This window comes from Saccopteryx bilineata, chromosome 7 (genome assembly GCF_036850765.1).
Source record: "Saccopteryx bilineata isolate mSacBil1 chromosome 7, mSacBil1_pri_phased_curated, whole genome shotgun sequence".
NCBI classification, from domain to species: Eukaryota; Metazoa; Chordata; class Mammalia; order Chiroptera; family Emballonuridae; genus Saccopteryx; species Saccopteryx bilineata.
Window position 1 is genome coordinate 67,490,830 of NC_089496.1, and position 19,043 is coordinate 67,509,872.

General features: G+C 42.0%; 1 protein-coding gene across 7 annotated transcripts in view; it reads right to left on the reverse strand.

Annotated features, from left to right (window-relative positions):
- Positions 1-19,043, reverse strand: part of SV2B (synaptic vesicle glycoprotein 2B) — a 143,169-nt gene that overhangs the window by 76,915 nt on the left and 47,211 nt on the right. The window contains exon 2 of one of the 7 annotated variants that reach the window (XM_066238626.1): positions 367-496. The exons of 5 other annotated variants lie outside the window; for them this stretch is intronic. The gene's annotated coding sequence lies outside the window, so the exon portion shown is untranslated. Of the gene's footprint in view, positions 1-362; positions 497-19,043 lie in introns of all 7 variants that reach the window. One more of the 7 variants, XM_066238625.1, reaches the window with a different exon arrangement.

The window sequence follows — 19,043 nt, forward strand, 5'->3', positions numbered from 1 at the left end:
GCTTCTCCACCCCTCCTCCTCTCCTTCCTCTCTGTCTCTCTCTTCCCCTCCTGCAGCCAAGGCTCCATTGGAGCAAAGATGGCCCGGGCGCTGGGGATGGCTCCTTGGCCTCTGCCTCAGGCGCTAGAGTGGCTCTGGTCGCAACAGAGCGACGTCCCGGAGGGGCAGAGCGTCGCCCCTGGTGGGCGTGCCGGGTGGATCCCGGTCAGGCACATGCGGGAGTCTGTCTGACTGTCTCTCCCCGTTTCCAGCTTCAGAAAAATACAAAAAAATAAAATAATAAAATAAAAATAAAAAAAAAAAAGGTGATGCTTATAAACATGCTTATAATAGTGACTAGCACTGAGTACTTACTTACTCACCTACCAAGCAGTGGCGCAGTGGATAGAGCATCAGCCTGGGATGCAGTACAGCACACTTGTGTGTGATCACATCTTCTTTTATTTTATTTGTTTGTTTGTTTGTTTGTTTATTGCTCTGTAAGATGCACCTTTTCCTAAAAAAAAAAAAAAAATTGGAGAGGAAAATGCCCGTGCATCTTATGAAGTGAAAAATACAGTATTTTATTAAATATCTGAACACACCATTTTGTTCAGAATATTGTTTTTCTTATTTTCCTCCTTAAAACCCTCAGTAGGTCTTATGGTCAGGTGCGTCTTAGGGAGCGAGAAAGACGGTAATTCACTCTGCAGGTATTTTTTGAGCATCGACTTTGTGCAGAACACTGTTCTCAGCACTGCAGATAAAGCACGGAGGGAGGACAAGAGGCACAGTCTCTGCTGACATTCTCGTGGGTGGAGCCGAGAGGAAGAGGAAGTCAGAGTGACCTTCCTGCTTCTCAAACTCCTTCAGCTCAAAATACTCAACATGCCAAGGCTCCACATTTGGGGCTAGCGAGTCCTGAACCCCAACAGGTACGAGTTGGTGCCTGGACAGGGTGATTCACTGCATTTTAAAGACTTGTTTCCCAGAGGAGCTAAAACTTGAACTTGACTTTGAAAGGTGAGCAGGAGGTAGCTATATGGACAGAATGGAGGGGTAGAGAATTCAAGGCAGAAGGGCCCCCATGATCACTTCCCCGAAAATATAGCCAAGCCAATATGTAATAAAAACCAAACAGGAAATGGTTTTATTATATTCGTCCTTCTCTCTGATACTGGAGAATCCACAATACTTCTAATGAGAATAGGGATGGCTCTCAGTTTATTTACGCAAAATGAATAATCCCGAGTCCACTCCACCTGACCCTCTCACGCATCAGTCACCACTGAGTAGCGGGCTGTCACCACTGACCACGGAAAACCCCGTGCTAACATGCTACAGTTCCTGAAAGCTGCCCCTTGGAGCCTGCCAATACCCCAGAAGCTTCCTTCCCTTACCCCCCCAGGCACGAGTGTTCAAAAAGTCATCAACAGGAACTGGTGTGTACCTTACTTCTAATTATCTCTGAATAGGCTTCAAGGCCACATGGCTCAAAATAAATATCCCTAAACTCTCTAGCTCACGGTTCTTAATCAATTCTGCCGGAGAAATAGTATTTCAGAGGTCAAGAGCTTGATTCTGGCAGGCAGGTCAATTCTGCCTAGATTCCAGTGAAACGGGCCACCAAGACCAGACGCAGAAGGAAGGCACTAACTCCCTCAGCAGAAACCTCACCTCTTGGTAAATGATCAAATATCGGCACGTAAGTGGTAGGAGGGGTCTGAACTTGTGATCAAGACACTTCCTGGTTTTTACGTACCTTAGATGCACGAATATGGAAAGCCTGGACCAATGACCACCAAGAGTCAAGAAGAAAGCCAGACTCGGAGCTGTCTGTCAGACCTGCCTCTCTGGCTGGGACTCCCACCCGGAGCCCAGCCTCATCTCATCCCCAGGCAGAGAGAAGCCAACTTGGCCATCCGGCTGCCACACCACCCTGGAAGCAGTAAGTCATGACAGGCTGCAGAGTATGACACCACCAAATGCTCCGCTTCTGCATGTTAATTATTTTAAGAGGAAACAGATACCAGAGAAGCCCTCTGCCCTTCCCTTATTTGCCTAAAAGCAGGACATAAATTTGTGATGGTGGCCTCCTTTCCTCTCTACCAAGAAATAAAGAAGTTAATCACCAGAGACAATTCTAAACCTTTCTCAATCGAGAGGTGGCAACCCCAGAAGAATCTACATAGCAGATCTTACTTATTGGCTTACCTTCTGTTAATTTTCCCCAAATACTTGTATTCCCACAGTGTGCCAGCCTAGAAACTCAAAGTCCTTTCCCTCTGTCTTGTCACTTGCCTGAAAATGTGTTGTTCTCTTGTGGAGACGCGATACGCCACCAAGATCTAACCACCCCACGGAGTCGCTCATCTCTGAGTGCTCCTGTGCGTATGCTGTGCGTGTCCATGAACCTCAGTGCGTTTCTCTTATCAACTTTTCTTTTGTCCGTCTAATTGACAGAGCTCCAGACACTGAACCTATGACAGGGAGAGGAAAAGGCTAGGTCTTCTCCTCTACAGTTCAGAGATACTTGCTTCCTGTCCCTGGCCAGTTAGCTCAGTCAGTTGAGAGTGTTATTCTGAAACAGCGAAGTTGCAGCTTCAGCCCCCGGCAAAGGCACACTCAGGAAGCAACCAATGAACGTACGACAGAGTGGAACAATGGAGGAGTGCTTCCCTTCTGCCTCCTTTCTCTCGCTCTTCCTTTCTGTCTCAACAAGAAATAAAATTAAGTGCAGGATAGCTTGGTTGGTTGGAGTCCTGTCGTGGAACGTGGAGGTTGCCGGTTCGATCCCCAGTCAGGGCACATACAGGAGCAGCTTAATGTTCCTGTCTCTCTCTCTCCCTGCCTCTCCCCTACCCCAAAATAGATACTTGCTTTCTCATTCATAAATGGACCTGAAATTAATAGCCTTAAGCCCAGAACCTGCCAATCCCCCATCCCCACTGTGCATGTATGAAACCTTTCATTCACCCTCTGCTTTGTTACCCAGCTTACCCACGGGCCAACCTGGGCACTGAAACCAGGACCTTTGATGGTTTAGCTACCTCAGCCCCTAACGCCTGAGGTCCTGATTCAACAGGGACAGGCTTATAAACAAACAAGAAACACCATTGCCAGAAACTGGGAGGCTCAAAGCATGTGCTCTGCCCCAGACACTGAGGGCTACCACCTCCCAGAGGCACCACAGTCTACGACAGCAGTATTTCACCAACAGAACCGAGACCCACTCACCCCACTCCAGGTGGGGGATCTAAGAGGAGGAACGTCATGCATTATCTATCCAACCCCTTCCTGTCCCCCCCACCCCCACCTCCAAGACTCTGGTCCTCTGAGCACACTGGCCTAGAGCAGGGTGATCACCCTCTTCACCTACAGCTCCTGTTCCTTCCACAAATCTCAGCCACGCATTCCCCCAATCCTCATCTTCCACCTAGAAAGTGAGGGCTGCAGTCATCAAACTCTTCTCTGAAAATTCCCTCAACAAGGTGTGTTGACTTGAACTCTGTAGTGGACATTGCAGAAAAAGAAAAAACAGTTTTCACAATTCAAAATAGGTAGAAAATATAGTTTGTAATCCCGAAGATGCCAATTCCAACTTTAAATACACAGGAGCATCCGACAGTCTTGGAGAAATATCTCCACACAGTTAGAATCACTGCTGTGTGGTTCCCACTACCGGATCAAACCACCCGCGCACAGCAACGTCAGTCCAGGTCAGGCCCAAGTTGCCCACAGAGCCTTTAAAATCATAATTGAGAAGCCTAGACACCCTCCTTAGGCAAGATTGTCACAGCCAGGGGACCGCTTTCCCCGGATAGCTCACGCTGACCCCTTCAAATCTCCCCATCCTTTGTGGACGAGGTCCAGTTACCCACAGCATAACCCTTCTCTTTAAGGTAGCATATTCTGCATTGTATTTTAAAGAAAATATGTTTTTCACTTTCTGGTACAAACATCATACTCCACTTTGACAAACGGGCTCACTTCCTCTAACAGACCTCCAAACACACCCTACACACCTGTGTACATGGGAGAGGAAAGCCAAATGCTGTCATCAGGAAGAAAAAGCAATTAGGAAGCTCATTCCATGGCGTACAGAACGTCTTTGTTTGAATAGTCCTGGGTGCCTCAATTAAAGCATTGTATTTAAATTTTTTTTATTGTATTGAACAATTCCTTTTCAAATACAGGAATAGAAAGTTAAAAGAATATGACAAACAACCATGAACTCACTGAGCAGCTTTATCTCATTAACACTGACCTTTATCTAATTAACATTGACCTTCTGGACTTTCTTGCTTTCAAAACAAAGGAAGCACAACAGACAGACTCAAAGCCCCTGAAAACCCTTTCCTATCTCCTCCCTCTCTCTTCCTCCCAGAGATTCGCCAGTTTTTATATCTTCTATATATTCATGTTTATGTCCAGTAGGTTTGGTCTGGTTTTTAAACTTTATATGAGTGGCATCATGTCAGTATCCTTGTATTTTAGCCCAACTTTATATGTGTGAGATTTAGCCAGAACATATATATATGAAGTTCTAATTCACTTATTTTAACTGCTATAGAATGTTCCCTCAAACACCTCTTTCACGGTCCATTCTCCTCGACGGTGGTTTGTTTTTGCATTAAAAACAAAGGTGAGTAGTATTCCATAGTATATATGTACCAAAGCTTTTTAATCCACTCGTCCTCTGATGGACACTTGGGCTGTTTCCAGATCTTCGCTATTGTGAACAATGCTGACATAAACATGGGGGTGCATTTCTTCTTTTCATACAGTGCTATGGTGTTCTTGGGGTATATTCCTAACAGTGGGATAGCTGGGTCAAAAGGCAATTCGATTTTTAATTTTTTGAGGAATCTCCATACTGTTTTCCATAAGAAATGATGACATAGGATCATTTACAATAACATGGATGGACCTTGATAACATTATACGGAGTGAAATAAGTAAATCAGAAAAAAACTAAGAACTATATGAATCCATACATAGATGGGACATAAAAATGAGACTCAGAGGCATGAACAAGAATGTGATGGCAATGGGGGTGGGGATGTAGGGGGAGGGGGGATGGCACAAGGAAGGAGAGAGGGGGTGGGGGAGGGGAGGGGCTCAAAGAAAACCAGATAGAAGGTAACAGAAGACAATTTGACTTTGGGGGAGGGGTATACAGCACAATCAAATGTCAAAATAATCTGGAGATGTTTTCTCTCAACATATGTACCCTGATTTATCAATGTCACTGCATTAAATTTAATAAATAAATTTAAAAAAAAAAACACAAAAAAACAAAGGTGATTCCAGCTTTCCTTTCTGTTAACTGATCCTGACTCTCTGGGAAGAAGTGTGATTTCTGGGTGAGCTAGCCTCACTTGTCTATCTACAGTGTGTTGCACACACAGGCCTTTCCAGTTTGCATTCACAGACCGGCCTCTGTGAGCTGAAGGCTGCCTCAGTTGACAGGCTGAGCAAAAGATGAGCCAAGTCCCACAGTCCTTAGGTTAGATATCCACGTCCCCCTGCAGGAGGGCCGTTTGTCACTGCCCATCATGTCACTGGGGCTATGGAAACAACAGTCATCATTCTCGTTACCATGTGCTGGACCCTGTGCTTGGCTAGAACCCCCACTTCCCCTCCCCGGTCTCCCCTTTAACTCATCCCACAGGGACACTTTTACTCATAGACAGTCCCAAATGGCACAGCACTCATATTATTGCAAGTATATTGCTTTTTTTTTTTTAAGTGAGAGTAGCAGAGATACAGAGACAGACTCCTACATGCACCCAGACCATGCAGCAACCCCCATCTGGGGGCCAATGCTCTGTTCATCTGTGGCCATGCTCGCAACTGAGCTATTTTTAGCACCTGAGATGGCAACACCACAAAGCTATCCTCAGCACCCTGGGCTGATGTGTTCAAACCAATCAAGCCATGGATGCAAGAGAGGAAGAGAGAGAGAGAAGGGGAAGGGGAGAGGTGGGAGAAGCAGATGGTCACCTCTCCTGTGTGTCCTGATCTGGAATTGAACCTGGGACATCCACACACCAGGTCAATGCTCTACCACTGAGCCACACATCAGGGCTGCAATTTTATCTCAACAAACTTCTGTAGGCACACCTTGTTCAGCAGGCAAAAAAACTTGCCTTGATATTGAAGTACAGGATAATTGGAAACTTGGCTGATTTTCCTGCTCTACCTCTGGTGTTTATCCAAGGCATATGTGCAGTCGCATCGGGAATGTTCACAGTGGCTCATGCATAATCACCCCTGCACTGGAAGCAACTCAACTGCCCAAAGGCATTATCCCAAATTTATCAAAACAGAAAATGAAGCCTGACCTGTGGTGGCGCAGTGGATGAAGGGTTGACCTGGAAATGCTGAGGTCGCCGGTTTGAAACCCTGGGCTTGCCTCGTCAAGGCACATATGGGAGTTGGTGCTTCCAGCTCCTCCCTACCTTCTCTTTCTGTCTCTCTCTCTCTCCTTCTGTGTCTCTTTCCCTTTCTCTCTCCTCTCTAAAATGAATAAATAAAATAAAAAAATAAATTAAAAAAAAAAAGATTCCTAAAGTTTAAAAAAAAAAACAAAACAAAAAACAGAAAATGAAGTCCATGAGCCCCCAAGACATGACTGGACTGGGCCAGGGTCACTCCTTTACAAGGCAGAGCCGAAGGGGAAAAGCAAGCCTTCCCATACCATGTGTGTTGTTGCTGCCCCCTCAAGTCACTAAGCTGAGCTCCTGCCACTCCGTCCTATCCTGTCTGGTTCACTAAAACATCGCCCTTTGTCTGTGGTACAAGACACTAATCAAAGCTGCCCGCGACTGAGCCCAGCTGACGTTGCCTAAATTCAATTCTCTCCTGCATTCCCATGCACTGGCTGGGTTCCTATAAGAAGAGAAGCTCTGTTGGCCCTGGTCAGTTGGCTCAGTGGATAGAGCATTGGCCTCGCATATGGACATCCTGAGTTCGATTCCTAGACAGGGCACACAAGAGAAGCAACCATCTGGTTCTCTTCCCCTCCATCTCTCCCTCTTCCCCTCCCGCAGCCAGTGGTTCAAATGTGTCGAGCGTTGGCCTCAGGCACTCAGGATAGCTCAGTTTATTCCAGCATTGGCCCCAGATGGGGGTCACCAGGTGGATCCTGGTTGGGGCACCTGCAGAAGTCTGTCTCACTATCTCCCCTTCTCTCACTTTAAAAAAAAAAAAAAAAAAAAGGAAAGAAAAAAAAAAAAAAAAGAAGGAAGCTCTGTGACTTATCTAGACCCTGATAATTAGTTAGCTAACACAAACATGGATCACCATTCCCACATTTACACTAAGAAAGGAGGGGACAACTTTGTGAGCCCTCATGCGTTTGACGTACACCTAAACATGGTGCAATGTGAAGGGAAAGAAATAACATGCTCCTCTGTCCTGCTGTCTTTGGGTGGCGGGTATACAACATAATCCAATGTCAAAATGAGCTGGAGATGTTTTCTCTGAATCTATATACCCTAATTAATCAATGTCACCCCGTTAAAAAAAAAAAAAGAAAAGAAGTAACATGCTTTTCTGTACTGCTGTCTCTAAGGTGATAAGCACATTCATGTCACTTAACTCTGGTCCAGTGACCTCTTCACTTGCGGAGTTGTTCTTGTGTTATATAAATGGACAGATATAAAAGCTGAGGGCGATCGAGGACCAGGATGTGAGACAACTTTGAGAAGATGAAAGCTGCTTTTATTCTTTGTTAGCAAGACATCCATCCTTGTGCTTTTCTCACATGTTTGGATGTCTTCAAAGGCCTTAAAACTTTCAAAAATGCATGGTGTGGGTCCACGCTTAGATCCACCTCCCCTTGCTTGGACCTGGCAAGGAGAGTGACCATCTGCTCTGCTCCAAGGACGAGACGGGAGCACAGGTGTCCAGGTCTTCCTAAGGGGGTGCCTTGGCTCTGATGTTGTCTTTCTTTTTTTAAATACTCCATTTGGAAAATGTCAGGGCAGAACAAAGTTAGCCCTGCTTCTTTGGATACTAGAGGCTAATTGTACATCACAAGTCAACAGATATATTTTTCTTTTTTTTTTTTCTTTTTCTGAAGCTGGAAACGGGGAGGCAGTCAGACAGACTCCCGCATGTGCCCGACTGGGATCCACCCGGCATGCCCACCAGGGGGCATCGCTCTGCTGCGACCAGAGCCACTCTAGAGCCTGGGGCAGAGGCCAAGGAGCCATCCCCAGCGCCAGGGCCATCTTTTGCTCCGATGGAGCCTTGGCTGCGGGAGGGGAAGAGAGAGACAGAGAGGAAGGAGAGGGGGAGGGGTGGAGAAGCAGATGGGCACCTCTCCTGTGTGCCCTGGCCGGGAATCGAACCCGGGACTTCCGCACACCAGGCCGACGCTCTACCACTGAGCCAACCGGCGAGGGCCAACAGATATATTTTTCAACAACCCTGGGTTGAGATACCTCCACAAGGGGGGACACCGGGTGGGCGTGGAAAACACTCCCCATCCAGGTTCCCTTCCCAGACAGTGGCAAGGGCTCCTTCCCATCCTGCTGCCTTGTTAGGCCCCCTTCTCCAACTCTCCCCACGCACGCACTTCCAAGAGCCGAACAGGGCACATTCTGAGCAAACACAGATGCCCAGGGAACACATGCCTCACTGAGTACAACTGACCACCACATATTAACAGCCTAGCGAATTAGACAGCAGATTTGTTTCTCTTATTTTTCTGCTTTGAAGAGAGAAAAAAAAATAGGAGTAGAAATAATGTTTGGTATGAGAGCAGCCACCAGCCTGAAAGTGACAGGTTATAAGGGCAGGGCCAGCTCTCTCTGTCCATCCTGCCCAGCCTTGGGGACCTGCACAGCAGGACCTGGGGAACAGCACAGCTGGGCTTCAAGCTAGGAATCACACACTAGTCTCCATGGCCCATTTCACAGAAAGAAACTGCTGAAGGTCATTAATTTATTCACAGCAAAAAAACTATCTGGGTTTGTTTTTTTCTTAAACTTTTCCAAATGAGAGAAGGGGAGACAAAGAGGTAGACTCCTGCATGCGCCCTTTCTGAGATCCACCTAGCACCCCCCCTCAGGGGCCAATGCACTACCCTTCTGGGGCCATGCTCACAACCAAGCTATTTTTAGCACCTGAGGCAGAGGCTCCATAGAGCCATCCTCAGCACCCAGGCTGATACATTCAAACCAATTGAGCCATGGCTGCAGTAGGGAAAGGAAGAGAGAGAGAGAAGGGGAGGCGTAGAGAAGCAGATGGTCACTTCTTCTGTATGCCCTGATGGGAATCAAACCCAGGACATCCATATGCCAGGATGATGCTCTACCACTGAGCCAACCAGCCAGGGCCTCTGTGGTTTTTAAAAATGGGAAAAAATCACACTAAATTCCCTAAACTTGTGAAGTAGAAGAAAATGTCACAGGCTCACCCTTTTCCTTCCATTTCTTTTGTCAAAGGAAAAATTTTGTCAAAATTTTTGGAGCCATAATAGGTGCACCTCAGTGACTACTCTCTTATCCATAAACTCATTCTCATATATGACCTCATTAATGTCTTATCACATCCACTGTGCCATACATATTGATATGATCTCATTGTCTGAACAAAAGTTTAGAGAGGCCAAATGTAATGTCTAAGACTGATCTCAGACCATATCATAGAAACACTAGACTCAAGAAGTCACCTTTACAAAGACTAGCAGGCCAAGGTCAAAGTCTAGTCAAAAAGAGGCATGAGAGAAGCCTGGTCAAGGAGGGAGTCATTGTCAGCTAAAAATAAAAGAATGAAACAATATGAACCAAAAGAAATTCAGAGTACCCAACTTAATATAAAACTAAAGAGAATTTAAGGTAGAAATGATCATAAGCATAAAGACATATGATGCATAGTGATAGAAAAAATCCTAGATTAATAAACTATCATAGTTGTGAACACAACGGTTTAAATAATACAGTATCAAAGTATTTAAAGCACCATTAATAGAACCACAGAGAAGTGGATAAAGTCAACCATCACAGCTAAAGATTTTAATACTTTCTTCTCAGAAAAAAAATTAAGCAGACAAGATAATGTCACACTGAAGAACTAAGAAAGTGTGTATGTGTAGGTATGTTGATACACATGAAACATTTGCAAAAATTTACAATGTACCAGGTCATAGCAGAAGCCTTATACATAGCAGTTTCTGATCATAAAGCACAAAAATTGAAAATCAACATTATATGTCTGAAAACTCAGAAATGTTCTGTCTCTGAAAGAAAAATAAGGCCCTGGCTGGTTAGCTCAGTCAGTCACGAGCATCATCGTGAAATGACAAGGTTGTGAGTTCAATCCCCAGTCAGGGCACACACAGGAAGCAACCAATGAATGAACAACTAAGTGAAGCAAAAATGGAATGCTTCCCTTCCCCCATCCCTCTCTCTCTCCCTTCCTCTCTCTGTCTCTTTAAAAATCAATAAAAGCTAAGCCCTGGGTGGATAGCTCTATTGGCTGGAGTGTCCTTCTGGAAGCACAGAGGTTGCCGGTTGGATTCCCCAGTCAGGGCACATACAGGAGCAGCTCAGTGTTCCTGTCGCTCTCTCCCTGTCTCTTCCTCAATAAATAAATAAATACGTAAAGATATTTGGAAATTAATTTAAAAAGAAGCACTCCAGTAAGTATTTACAATTATAGATAACCACTGTAGACCAAAAACCTAAAGCAAAGAACAAAATAGCTTTATTATTATTATTTTATAGTTTTAAATTAAATGCTAATTTAGTGACTCAAAGTTAGCTTAACCTTCAATTCTGTCGTTCAGCTCTTCTTCAAAAGCTCTAAGCATCAAAACATCGGGTGTAAAAAAAAAAATAGTGATGAAACACCACAAATCCCAAGTGCTGCCTCCTTGCAAATAAATATAAAAAATATTAAATTAGCAATAATTTAATCTATATTCAATAAAAGTTATTCAAATCCACTTATCTCTATTAGCAAAGAGAAACTTTTATTTAGTGCCACAATTAAAAAATCAAATTATGACAAGGTTAGCACGATTATTTTAGGCATCAAAATAGTATTTGACAGATGTTATTGTACAAGCCACAAGAAATTTACCCTAAATATTGTGAAGTATTTTTAAATGTTGGGTTATATATTAGAAGGAGGTGAGAGATGACGTCAGAGTAATGGCGGAGTAGGAAGCGATACCGATAAATCTCCCCCAAAACTCAACAAGATCTTCAACCAGAAACAGAAAAACTTATACTTGGAGCTTCCAGATTCTTCGCAATACACCCAAAGGTATGATTGAGTGAAAAATTGGCTAAATATATAACCAAACCCCGAAGGAAATAGGGAGTAAGAAATGCTCCGCCTTCCTCACTAACCTAAACAGGGCGGCTTTCTCTGGTAACTGTGAATATAGAAACTGAGGCGGGCAAAGGGGGTGAATAGATCCAGGCCGCCGCAGCAAAAACGGCCGAACCAGGCTGTGGCTTAGAGATCCAAGCCGAGGAAAATCTGATCCTGTGGCAACCCGGGCAATATAAGCTAACACTCGCGCCAAACCCAAACAAAGAAAGACAAGCGGAGCGGCCATTTTACCCGGTCTCCTGGTCGGTGCGCAGTTAGTGGAAGAGAGATTTCTTCCTAAGCCGCGGAAGTGGGTGCCCGTGTTGCCCACGGAGAGGCAGGGTCAGAGGCCTTTCTGTGGGCTGAGGGCAGAGTCTCTGGGCAGCCCCAGCGCCCAGGGAAAGCCACGCACGGGAGGGAGTGAGAACTAATCCCAACGGTGGAGATTTTCCGTGCTGGAGGCTGTTTCACTCAGAGGGAAGGAACCGGGGCCGGCCTCATATCCTGGTTTGCGCGCGCAGATAAGGAGTGAGCGATTCCTCCGAGTGCCTCGGCAGTGCGCGCCCGTGTTATCGCACAGAGGGGCAGAGTCAGGGGCCTTTGTGTGGGCCAAAGCGGAATCTCGGGCCGCCCCAGCGCCTTGCAAAAGCCGCACACGGGGACGGAGCGAGACTCAATTCCAATGCTGCAACTTTTCCCTGCGGTTGGGGGTTTCACTCAGAGCGTGAGACTGCTGACCGGATATCCTGGTTGCAGACAATGAGTGAGAGTTTCCTCCAAGTGCCCCGGAAGTGGGCGCCCGCTTGTGTTACCGGATAGAGTGGCAGAGCCAGAGGTCTTCGAGTGGGCGGAAAGCCCGCCTGATTATGCTAGCAGCTCTGACTGACTGAGCCCTACCCAGAGCCCTGTGCTGAGTGGAAATAGAGTGGGGAGTTGCCAGCAATTTGAGCCTCTTACTATCCAGGCAGAGGCAGCAGCAACCCCATACCTGGACTATCAGGCTACTAATTGAGGAAGGAAAGACTAGGAGAAAGGCTCCAGGAACACGGACTCTCTCACTGTCGGAGCCTATAAATGCTAATGAGCCTCGACTCCCAACGAGAATAAAGCACAATACATGACATTGCCATAGAGACTTATCAACTGCAAACCTCTACCTGAGCGTGCCAAAGGGGCAGAACCCGGGGTACAGAGTCACCGACCAGGAAGAGGGAGAGAAAAGAAAAAGCAAGAAGATAACCTCTCAAAATCAAGAATAATCTGCAGACTTTATAACCTATCCCATTTTATTATATTTGTTCGTTTGTTTCTCTTATCTTCATTCTTGAGACTTTTTTTTCCTCCTCCAATTTGGCCGATTAACTCTCTACCGGTCTTACTCTCTCCTCTCCTTGAACTACACTACCCATAAGTGTTACATCTCCCATTATCATTTCTCTTCTCTTCCTTTCTCTCTATGAGGGTTGCACTCCAAAACCCTTAACTCTCTCTCTCTCTCCTTTCTTTTTTCTTCTTTTAGTGGTTCCCTCTTTTTTTTCTCTCTCTCTCTTTCTTTTCTCCCTCTATATTAGTTTCTTCCTTTCTCCTTTACATCTCCTCTCATTCAAACCTCAATAACAAACAAATTATCTTATCTGGGACTCAAACCTATGTTTGTGGCATTTTGGGGGGTTTTTACTTCACCTTTTTAACTCACTAGCAGTGCTCCCATCCCTGGCTCTCCATATTATCTAGTTCTTGTTCCACTAAATACAATAGTAAGTTTTTAATTTGTCCCCCCATTTTTCCATTTTCCTCTTATTCCTCTCATCATAACTCTTAGAAAACCAACACCTAAAAGCAAATCATTTTATTCTTGACCCAAATTTTTTCCTTATTTGCTTTTTGTGGGTCCATACGCTCTTTTTTTTTTTCTTTTTTCTTTTTTTTTTTTTTCCTTTTTTTTTTTTTTTTTTTTCTTTCTCTCTTTTTTGCCCCTTTATTACTTTTCCCCAATTCAGGCCCTCCATCACAGGCATTGTTTGTTATAACTCACAGTCCACCACAAGATTTTCTCAAGAAAGAGGGGAGAGGAGAGGAGAGGAAAAAAAGAGGGGGGGAATAATTTCCTTTTTTAAAAAATTTTTATTTTATTTTATTTTTCTTTATTTCATTATTAATTTTTAAAAAAAAAAACAACTCTTTTCGATTTGTTATTTTTTTATTTTTTTTTAACTTTTTATTCTTTATTAAATCTCATTAATACTATCAACAAAACCACCCTCAGATGCCATTAAGAAAGAGAAAATCAAATATCATGGATACAAAAGAAAGAGAGGTAACACAGCTAGATGAGGAAAAATCTATGGAGAAAAAATTTAATATATTGGAAACCTTGGAGCTAAATGACAGAGAATTCAAGATAGAAATCCTAAAAATCCTCCGAGATATACAAGAAAACACAGAAAGGCAATATAGGGAGATCAGAAAACAACTCCATGAACACAAAGAATATATGTCCAAGGAAATTGAAACTATAAAAACAAATCAAACAGAGATGAAAAACTCAATTCACGAGCTGAAAAACGAAGTAACAAGCTTAGCTAATAGAACAGGTCAGATAGAAGAGAGGATTAGTGAAATAGAAGACAAGCAACTTGAGGCACAACAGAGAGAAGAAGAAAGAGACTCAAAAATTAAAAAAAATGAGATAGCCCTACAAGAATTATCTGACTCCATCAAAAAGAATAACATAAGAATAATAGGTATATCAGAGGGAGAAGAGAGAGAAAATGGAATGGAGAACATACTTAAACAAATAATTGATGAGAACTTCCCAAGCCTGTGGAAAGAACTAAAGCCTCAAGTTCAAGAAGCAAACAGAACTCCAAGTTTTCTTAACCCCAACAAACCTACTCCAAGGCATATCATAATGAAATTGACACAAACCAACAGCAAAGAAAAAATTCTCAAGGCAGCCAGGGAAAAGAAGAATACAACATATAAAGGAAGGCCCATTAGATTATCATCAGATTTCTCAGCAGAAACTCTACAAGCTAGAAGAGAGTGGACCCCAATATTTAAAGTCCTGAAAGAGAGGAACTTTCAGCCACGAATACTATACCCATCAAAGCTATCCTTCAAATACGAAGGAGAAATAAAAACATTCACAGATACAGAAAAGATGAGGGAATTTATCATCAGAAAACCCCCACTCCAGGAATTAATAAAGGGGGTTCTCCAATCAGATACAAAGAACAAAAAAAAAAACAGAGCCACAAGTAAAAGCTCCAAGAAGAACACAATAAAACCAAATTTAAACTGTGACAACAACAAAAAGAAAGAGGGGGAGAAGACGGAGATTAACAGTAGCAAAGGACGATGGAGTGCAAAAGTACTCACAAAATAGTTCGCTACAATGAACAGGGTAGGGACCCTTTTCATTACTCAAAGGTAACCACCATTGAAAAAACCACCACAGAAGCACATGAGATAAAAAAGATAGCAACAGAGGAAAGATGTATGGAATACAACCAAATAAAAACAAAAGATAGAAAAACGAAAGAGAAGGATCAAACAAGACACAAACCTAACAGAAAGCAAGATATAAAATGGCAATAGGGAACTCACAAGTATCAATAATTACACTAAATGTAAATGGATTAAACTCACCAATAAAAAGGCACAGAGTAGCAGAATGGATTAAAAAAGAAAATCCAACTGTATGCTGCCTACAGGAAACTCATCTAAGTAACAAGGATAAAAACAAATTCAAAGTGAAAGGCTGGAAAACAATACTCCAAGCAAATAACATCCAAAAAAAAGCAGGTGTAGCAATACTCATATCGGATAATGCTGACTACAAGACAGGAAAAGTACTTAGAGACAAAAATGGCCATTTCATAATGGCTAAGGGGACACTGAATCAAGAAGACATAACAATTCTTAATATATATGCACCAAACCAAGGAGCACCAAAATATATAAGACAGCTACTTATTGATCTTAAAACAAAAACTGACAAAAATACAATCATACTTGGAGACCTCAATACACCGCTGACGGCTCTAGATCGGTCATCCAAACAGAGAATCAACAAAGACATAGTGGCCTTAAACAAAACACTAGAGCACCTGGATATGATAGACATCTACAGGACATTTCATCCCAAAGTGACTGAGTATACATTTTTCTCCAGTGTACATGGATCATTCTCAAGAATTGACCATATGTTGGGCCACAAAAACAATATCAGCAAATTCAGAAAAATTGAAGTTGTACCAAGCATATTTCCTGATCATAAAGCCTTGAAACTAGAATTCAACTGGAAAAAAGAGGAAAAAAATCCCACAAAAATGTGGAAACTAAACAACATACTTTTAAAAAATGAATGGGTCAAAGAAGAAATAAGTGCAGAGATCAAAAGATATATACAGACTAATGAAAATGACAATACGACATATCAGAATCTATGGGATGCAGCAAAAGCAGTGATAAGAGGGAAGTTCATATCGCTTCAGGCATATATGAACAAACAAGAGAGAGCCCAAGTGAACCACTTAACTTCCCACCTTAAGGAACTAGAAAAAGAAGAACAAAGACAACCCAAAACCAGCCGAAGAAAGGAGATAATAAAAATCAGAGCAGAAATAAATGAATTAGAGAACAGAAAAACTATAGAAAAAATTAATAGAACAAGGAGCTGGTTCTTTGAAAAGATCAACAAAATTGACAAACCCTTGGCAAGACTTACCAAGGAAAAAAGAGAAAGAACTCATATAAACAAAATCCAAAATGAAAGAGGAGAAATCACCACGGACACCGTAGATATACAAAGAATTATTGTAGAATACTATGAAAAACTTTATGCCACTAAATTCAACAACCTAGAAGAAATGGATAAATTCCTAGAACAATACAACCTTCCTAGACTGAGTCAAGAAGAAGCAGAAAGCCTAAACAGACCTATCAGTAGAGAAGAAATAGAAAAAACCATTAAAAACCTCCCCAAAAATAAAAGTCCAGGCCCTGACGGCTATACCAGCAAATTTTATCAAACATTCAAAGAAGACTTGGTTCCTATTCTACTCAAAGTCTTCCAAAAAATTGAAGAAGAAGCAATACTTCCAAACACATTTTATGAGGCCAACATAACCCTCATACCAAAACCAGGCAAGGATGGCACAAAAAAAGAAAACTACAGACCAATATCTCTAATGAATACAGATGCTAAAATACTAAACAAAATACTAGCAAATCGAATACAACAACATATTAAAAAAATACTACATCATGATCAAGTGGGATTCATCCCAGAATCTCAAGGATGGTTCAACATACGTAAAACGGTTAATGTAATACACCATATCAACAAAACAAAGAACAAAAACCACATGATCTTATCAATAGACGCAGAAAAGGCTTTCGATAAAATACAACACAATTTTATGTTTAAGACTCTCAACAAAATGGGTATAGAAGGAAAATATCTCAACATGATAAAGGCCATATATGATAAACCATCAGCTAACATCATATTAAATGGCACTAAACTGAAGGCTTTCCCCCTTAAATCAGGAACAAGACAGGGTTGTCCACTCTCTCCACTCTTATTTAATGTGGTACTAGAGGTTCTAGCCAGAGCAATCAGACAAGACAAAGAAATAAAAGGCATCCATATCGGAAAAGAAGAAGTAAAGGTATCACTTTTTGCAGATGATATGATCCTATACATCGAAAACCCCAAAGAATCCACAAAAAGACTACTAGAAAAAATAAGCCAATACAGTAAGGTCGCAGGATACAAAATTAACATACAGAAGTCAATAGCCTTTCTATATGCCAACAATGAAACAACTGAGAAGGAACTCAAAAGAATAATCCCCTTCACGATTGCAACAAAAAAAATAAAATACTTAGGAATAAACATAACAAAGAATGTAAAGGACTTATATAATGAAAACTATAAACCATTGTTAAGGGAAATCGAAAAAGATATAATGAGATGGAAGAATATACCTTGTTCTTGGCTAGGAAGAATAAATATAATCAAGATGGCTATATTACCCAAAGCAATATACAAATTTAATGCAATTCCCATCAAACTTCCAATGACATTTTTTAAAGAAATAGAGCAAAAAATCATCAGATTTATATGGAACTATAAAAAACCCCGAATAGCCAAAGCAATCCTAAAGAAAAAGAATGAAGCTGGGGGCATAACAATACCTGACTTCAAACTCTATTATAGGGCCACGACAATCAAAACAGCATGGTATTGGCAGAAAAATAGACACTCAGACCAATGGAACAGAATAGAAAGTCCAGAAATAAAACCACATATATATAGTCAAATAATTTTTGATAAAGGGGCCAACAACACACAATGGAGAAAAGAAAGCCTCTTCAATAAATGGTGCTGGGAAAACTGGAAAGCCACATGCAAAAGAATGAAACTGGACTACAGTCTCTCTCCCTGTACAAAAATTAACTCATAATGGATCAAAGATCTAAACATAAGACCTGAAACAATTAAGTACATAGAAGAAGACATAGGTACTCAACTCATGGACCTGGGTTTTAAAGAGCATTTTATGAATTTGACTCCAATGGCAAGAGAAGTGAAGGCAAAAATTAATGAATGGGACTACATCAGACTAAGAAGTTTTTGCTCAGCAAGAGAAACTGATAACAAAATAAACAGAAAGCCAACTAAATGGGAAATGATATTTTCAAACAACAGCTCAGATAAGGGCCTAATATCCAAAATATACAAAGAACTCATAAAACTCAACAACAAACAAACAAACAATCCAATAAAAAAATGGGAAGAGGATATGAATAGACACTTCTCCCAGGAAGAAATACAAATGGCCAACAGATATATGAAAAGATGCTCATCTTCTTTAGCTATTAGAGAAATGCAAATCAAAACGGCAATGAGATACCACCTCACACCTGTTCGATTAGCTGTTATTAGCAAGTCAGGTAATAGCAAATGTTGGAGAGGTTGTGGAGAAAAAGGAACCCTCATACACTGTTGGTGGGAATGTAAAGTAGTACAACCATTATGGAAGAAAGTATGGTGGTTCCTCAAAAAACTGAAAATAGAACTACCTTATGACCCAGCAATCCCTCTACTGGGTATATATCCCCAAAACTCAGAAACATTGATACGTAAAGACACATGCAGCCCCATGTTTATTGCAGCATTGTTCACAGTGGCCAGGACATGGAAACAACCAAAAAGCCCATCAATAGATGACTGGATAAAGAAGATGTGGCACATATACACTATGGAATACTACTCAGCCATAAGAAATGATGACATCGGAACATTTACAGCAAAATGGTGGGATCTTGATAACATGATACGAAGCGAAATAAGTAAATCAGAAAAAAACAGGAACTGTATTATTCCATACGTAGGTGGGACATAATAGTGAAACTAAGAGACATTGATAAGAGTGTGGTGGTTACGGGGGGGAGGGGGGAATGGGAGAGGGATAGGGGGTGGGAGGGGCACAAAGAAAACAAGATAGAAGGTGACAGAGGACAATCTGACTTTGGGTGGTGGGTATGCAACATAATTGAAAGACAAGATAACCTGGACTTGTTATCTTTGAATATATGTATCCTGATTTATTGATGTCGCCCCATTAAAAAAATAAAATTATAAAAAAAAAAAAAAAAAAAAAAAAAAAAAGAAGGAGGTGCCTTCCAGGAAATAAACCCAGGGTCGCTTGTTTCAT